Raw genomic sequence first — 6,020 nt, forward strand, 5'->3', positions numbered from 1 at the left:
AGATTTGCATTTTGGTAAGTTAACTCTGGTGGTGGGGTGGAAGGTAGATTAGAGGTAAAACCGGGGGCAGGAAGATCTGTTGGGAGGTTAGAAACGTGAAGATACGAACTATGGCAGCAGGTAATGGGGGTGGGGGAAGTGGTTTAAAAGATTTTGGTGTGGAAGTAAGAACTTGAGTTATCAGTTGGTTATTATATTCTTATGGAGAGTTTTGGCTTCACCACTGATTAGCTCTTTGATTTCTAACAAGTTACTAAACATCACTGAACTTTAGTTTCCTCATATGTGAAATGGGGCTGAAGATAAAAAACAGCACTCCCAAAATAGTTTTGAGAATCAATGAGTGTGTGAAAGTGCCTTTTTGTTGTTGTTTGTCAGTTAGTGTGTATTGAGCACTTACTCCCCTCTCCAGGCACTAAGCTCATGTTATGGAATTCAGAGAGAACGAGAGTCAGTGTCCCCTGGGAGCTTACTGGAGATTTCTGCAGGGAATCGCAGGAGGTACCCACTCAGACATTGCCACGGGGAGTGGGGAACCTTAGTGAGGGCACAGATTTCTGCTATAAGTTCTCATCTCTTACTACATGGTGGTAAATGGTCTCAGGTCTGCCTCCCTGCATTCTGGATGGAGCCTGTCTGATTGTTTAGCCTATTACCATTGCCCTCGCTGGGCAGAATCTTTTGTGCCAGACCACCCCTAGCCCTTGGCCAGACAGTGAGTCAAGGCCTACCTCAGTCCAGTGATGCCACCTGCACAAACCATTCAGCCTAATGCCAAGTAGGGGGCTGTGGGTGAGGCTGTGTGAGCTGGAAAGGGAAGCTGGTCATCATGATTGACATGGTTGGTACACTTAGGACAACATGAAATACCATTTATACATATGAAATCTTGAGGCACTAGTGCAAGGCCCATCTCACAGAGGGCAGTTTCCCATCCAGGGAGCCTCAAGCCCATCATGGGACTGGAAGACAAACACCAGGTTTAGAATGCCATCTCTATGTTAACAGCCCATTTTTTGAAAAATTAAATGGTGCACATCCCAGATAGGCCTCAGGAAATGAGGTGACCCACTCTTTCAGGCCCCCTGTAGAGACCACAACCCAGTATGACTGAGCAGTTTCTCATCTGAACCAGAATCATCTGGAGTACTTGTTTAAAATGTAGATTCCTGCGCCCTACTCCAGCGCTTGAATCAGAATGTCTGGATATGGGAATCTGCATTTGATCACACTCAACAAATAATTTGTATGTTAGAGCAGTAACAGCTTTAACTAGCAAGAGGTACACATGGGGCCACATGTTGGGTCTTAGATCCGGGGTCCTCCCAGAAAGGGTGGAACACAGCCTTTTCTGCACTCTGGCTGAAAGGATGGATTTGCAAACACATTGCCTCCTTGTGCAAGATGCTTCTATTTTGATTCTTGTCATTGCTGAAAAAACATCAGACTCAAAACAGTTCAGTTACTCATGGCTAGTTGGGTGACCCAGGACAAATTTTAAAAATTTTAAATTCTGGGAATTTCCTGGTGGTCCAGTGGTTAGGACTCCGTGCTTCCACTGCAGGGGGCACGGGTTCAATCCCTGGTTGGGGAACTAAGATCCCACATGCCTTGTGTGGTGCAACCAAAAAAAACTTTTTTTAATTCTGATTTCTCAGTTTAAAAACAAGGGTAGAATGTAAAAACATTCTATCTTGCAGAATAGAAATACATATAGAATATGCCCAGGGAAGCACGTGGCAAACAGTAGACAATAAATGGTAGCTACTTTTGTCACCACAGTCTAACACTGCTATAATGCCTTCTTTGGGCCTGCAACAATATTTTCTCCTCTGGATGGCAGCAGCAACTTGCTGAGATGCCTTTAGACTAACAGGAGGAAAAGAATTTTAGATCAGGAAAGGCTCAATGATTTAGTACTCAAAATTTCAGTTTGGAGATGATGAAACAGGGGTCCAGCAACAGCTAGCTAGTGACAATATTAGAACCCGAAGACTACTGTAGGTTTTGTTTAAAAAGGATTTTATTCTTGGTTCGATTTGAGGGACAAAAGAAATGTTCCTGAGCATAAAATTGAAAAAAGCCTACTGAAAGAATGTTTATTGCTTTTAAACTTTGTGTTAAAGGAAGTACAACCTATTTTCACCATTTTTCTTTATATTTATCAAACAATTGCAAGGTAAAGAGTTATGATCTTGAGAGGTAGAGTCTTAGATTCAACAAACATGGCATGAGCCCTGCCACTGACCTTAAGCCGAGGCTGATTACACACCCTCTCTGAATCTATTTCCTTATCTATGAAATGAAAATTGTACCTCCTTTGCAAGGACTCTCATGAGGAATAAAAATAGTATATGTAATGTACCTAGCACAGTGCCTGGAACACAGAAGGTTCTCAATACCATTATTATTAGCCAACATTTATTGATTGCTAGTCTCGTTGCTAAGGACTCGACCTGAACTATCTCATTTTATATTTACAGTAACCCTATGAGGCAGGTAATGTTATTGATCCTCATTTTTCCGGACTGTTAGATAGCTAATAAGTGGTAGAGCTAGAATTCACACTCCAGTAGTCTGACACCAGTCTGTGGGCCTAACCACTTTGGTACCCTACCTCTATTGCAAATGTTTTTATCCTTGATCAAGGAATTTAATGTATTAGGCTTTTGTGCTCAGAAATGTAGAAGTAGGAGCACATGTTAATTGAGTGCCCATCATATGCATGCACTAGGCTAGACAATTTCAAAAAGATTTTCCCATTTTAGTTACTATTTAATCACTGTCTTTATTACCTAAGAATTCATAAAGTTTTCTAGAACCCTACAGATAGAAGCTGCTTTATTTTGTAGTATAATAGTGCAGCTCTTGTTTCCCAGGATTTTTTAATTGCAGCTCTTTTTCCGGAAGGTTATTGCATTGTTATTTATGGAAGAAACATTAATGAGATGCTAGGTTGGCAGATGATACAAAAGATGTGGTACCTTTGCTTAGGAACTTTTATTTTACCAAGTTAATAATGGTCAGACATTAACTTATCGAAGAAGTCAAAATACCGTTTCCATAAGCAGGCATTTTTGTGTGCAGGATACTTTTTTTTTTTAATATTTATTTTATTTGTTTATTTATTTGGTTGCACTGGGTCTTAGTTGTGGCAGACGGGCTCCTTAGTTGCGACTCACTGGCCAGGCTACTTTTTTTTTAAGTTTGATTGGAAGGGAGTGACGGTGGGGGAATTATCAGAGAAGAGCAGCTTTGAGGAAAGGCTGTTGTAAAGATTCTGTAATATAGCTCTCATAAATACATAGAATCTAAAATCTTAGAATTGGAAAGAACTTAGAGATCATTTAGTCTAACTTTGGACTCATTTTACAGAAAAGAAAACCACACCTAGAGAGAGGAAATGTCTTGCCCAAGGATAGAACTCAGGTTTCTTAACTCCTGAATGATAATAAATTATTAATTATAAATAACTGTATATAACTTGTTTGGTAGGACCTTTAGGTAGCAAACTATAGAATAGTCATGTCGGTATCTTTCTTGGGCAGTTTTAGAATCCCCACTCTGTGTCTGATCCCTATAATCCAGTATAGTATGTGTATGTCACAGACTGGGTCTGGCAATGAGGAAACAGCATTCATTTTCAATCTTGGTTCTTAGCATAATTTGATATATAACACTGCAGTCGATTGTACCCTGGAAAGCTTAAAAGGATGGTATTCCAAGAATTGGTATTAGTATGAAAAACTAAGTGTTCTGCTCCTCTTTTACTTTTTCACACATGGTTCCTGGGAGCAAAATAGGGGAAATTCACTCTGGTGGAGGGGGGACACTCTGAGTGGAGGGAAGAGCATACACAAATGCCTAGAGGTTTGAGACCTCATAGGGTGTAATGGGCCCTTTGAGAGAGTCAGACCTGCTGTAGCCCATACACTTTGGACTTTAGCTTGAAGGCAATGGGGAGCTATTGAAGGATTTAGAGCAGGTTTACAGCAGCATTTTAAAGCATGAATATAGTTGCTTTTAAGTAATTTTTTGTCACACCATAACATATGGCTACATGCTTATATAAATTCAAATACTAAATCTAAAGCCAGCTTCTCCTTCAACACCCCTTTTATTCCCAGTTTCCCCTCAGAGGTAACCACTACTCTGTTTGGTATGTATATGTGCATAAGAGAGATATCTAGGATTATTTTGCACATGTGTTTTAAAACAAATATTATCCTGTCAAAAAGATAAATTTGAGGAAAAGAGCTTGGGTTTGGGCAATTTTGAGAACCAGCTGGCCACCTGTTTACTTTGCTCGGTGTTCACAGAGTATTTTGTGAGCATTCCAGTTTGTAAAGTGAGATTCTCACCCAGGGACTGGTGCTGTGGGAACCATCTAGCAGACCCCCAACCATGACAGCTGCAAACCCTTCCAGCCATATCCACCAGGTCTGCCTGCACCGTGGCCTGCCCTGGGTTAAAAGTTTGCTTCCTGCAGTTGTGCAATTACAGGACAGCTGGAATTCACAGATACTAAATGTTTCTTGTTCAGATTAGGGAATGGACAATGTGCTTGCTATGTGTTATGGACCGACTGAAGATCCAAACATGACCATGGGTTCCTTTTCTAAGGGAAACAAAACATTCATTATTTTGGGTTTGATCTTTTAATAAAAGTATACATGTAACAAAACGTATCTACATAGTGAAATAGTTTTCCATTATCAACAGTCAAGTTAAAAATTATTATTACCAAACTAACAGAAAAAGGACTTCTAATACATTTGGGCACAACCATAGTTCATGTCTCTTAAGGGCTGATACTCAAGTGAGGTCTGGGAGTATGGGATATAAGGAATACAGCTTTAGGAATACAAGCGGATAGATTTCTTTATTTGCTAATTAGTTCATTCAATACACATTTAGTACTTATTATGAACCAGGTCATAATAGCTAAGGCACTGGTTAAATCACTCTGTTCACTTTCCTCTAAATTAAAGCTCCCAGCCCACTGGGGGAGACAGATAAACAATGTAATGAGTACCCATAATGGATTTTACATAAATACAACCAGTGATTTGCCAGGTATTCCATTCATTAAACCTCTCCAAGTTTTTTAGAAAAAGTCCCAAAGTTAAAAATCTTCCACAAAAACATTCCCTATATAGCACCAATGTGGTGCTTATAATAGAAGACCATTTTCTGTTACTGACTCAAAATTCCAAAAAGGTGATTTGGGGGGAAAAAAGGCGGATATGTTACTGTGCTCTTGGGAAATTCGTTTGGGATTTGCCCAAGTTCTAGACTGGGAACCAAGGCTCCTGAGCAGGAGGGCAGAGGTGATGACTTAGGATGCAGTTTACTTGGATTCTCCCCTGACCTTAATCCCCAAAACAGTTGCCAGGGTAAAGGCAAAGGCCTTTAATAGGGTACAAGTTTTCCCTAACACAGATTAGGGAGAGGCATTTTCAGCAGGATCTTGTTGAAGGATCACTAAAAAACTTACAACAAGGAAATTTACATGTTATTCAGCCTTTTCATACCTCCAAATATTTTACTGAAAAAGAGAGTCATGACCTCTGCAACATCTTAAGAAAAATGATTATAAATAGATTAATATTCTCTATTCCTTTAAGGGAAAGTGATGAAGGAGCTGGAGGCTCAGTGGGAGCTGTTCCCCGAAATCCCCAGGACCTCAGCACAAGTCTGGGAAGGGAGGTGGGGGCGTTACAGTGGAGGATTAGGGAGGGCGTCTGTAGCTGTGCCAAAGGAAAAAAATCTTGCCAAGAAAAGAGAATATACAAAGCCCTGTTCATCAAAGCCTGTAACCCAAAGGGATCCCCTCAAAGCTTTACACGGCGGAGAGAAAAGGTCGGCATCTGCTTCCTCCAAGAGGGCGCGAACTGCAGGCGGAGGCAGATCTCAAGGGTCAGGCGCCCCTTTCTTCCAGCCCCACGACCTCTCCCTAGGTGTTCACGTCACAGGGGTGACCTAGAGCTGACCCAGAGGCTCCTCGGACCTCCGCCCCG

Source organism: Balaenoptera ricei, chromosome 2, assembly GCF_028023285.1.
Source record: "Balaenoptera ricei isolate mBalRic1 chromosome 2, mBalRic1.hap2, whole genome shotgun sequence".
Taxonomy (NCBI): domain Eukaryota; kingdom Metazoa; phylum Chordata; class Mammalia; order Artiodactyla; family Balaenopteridae; genus Balaenoptera; species Balaenoptera ricei.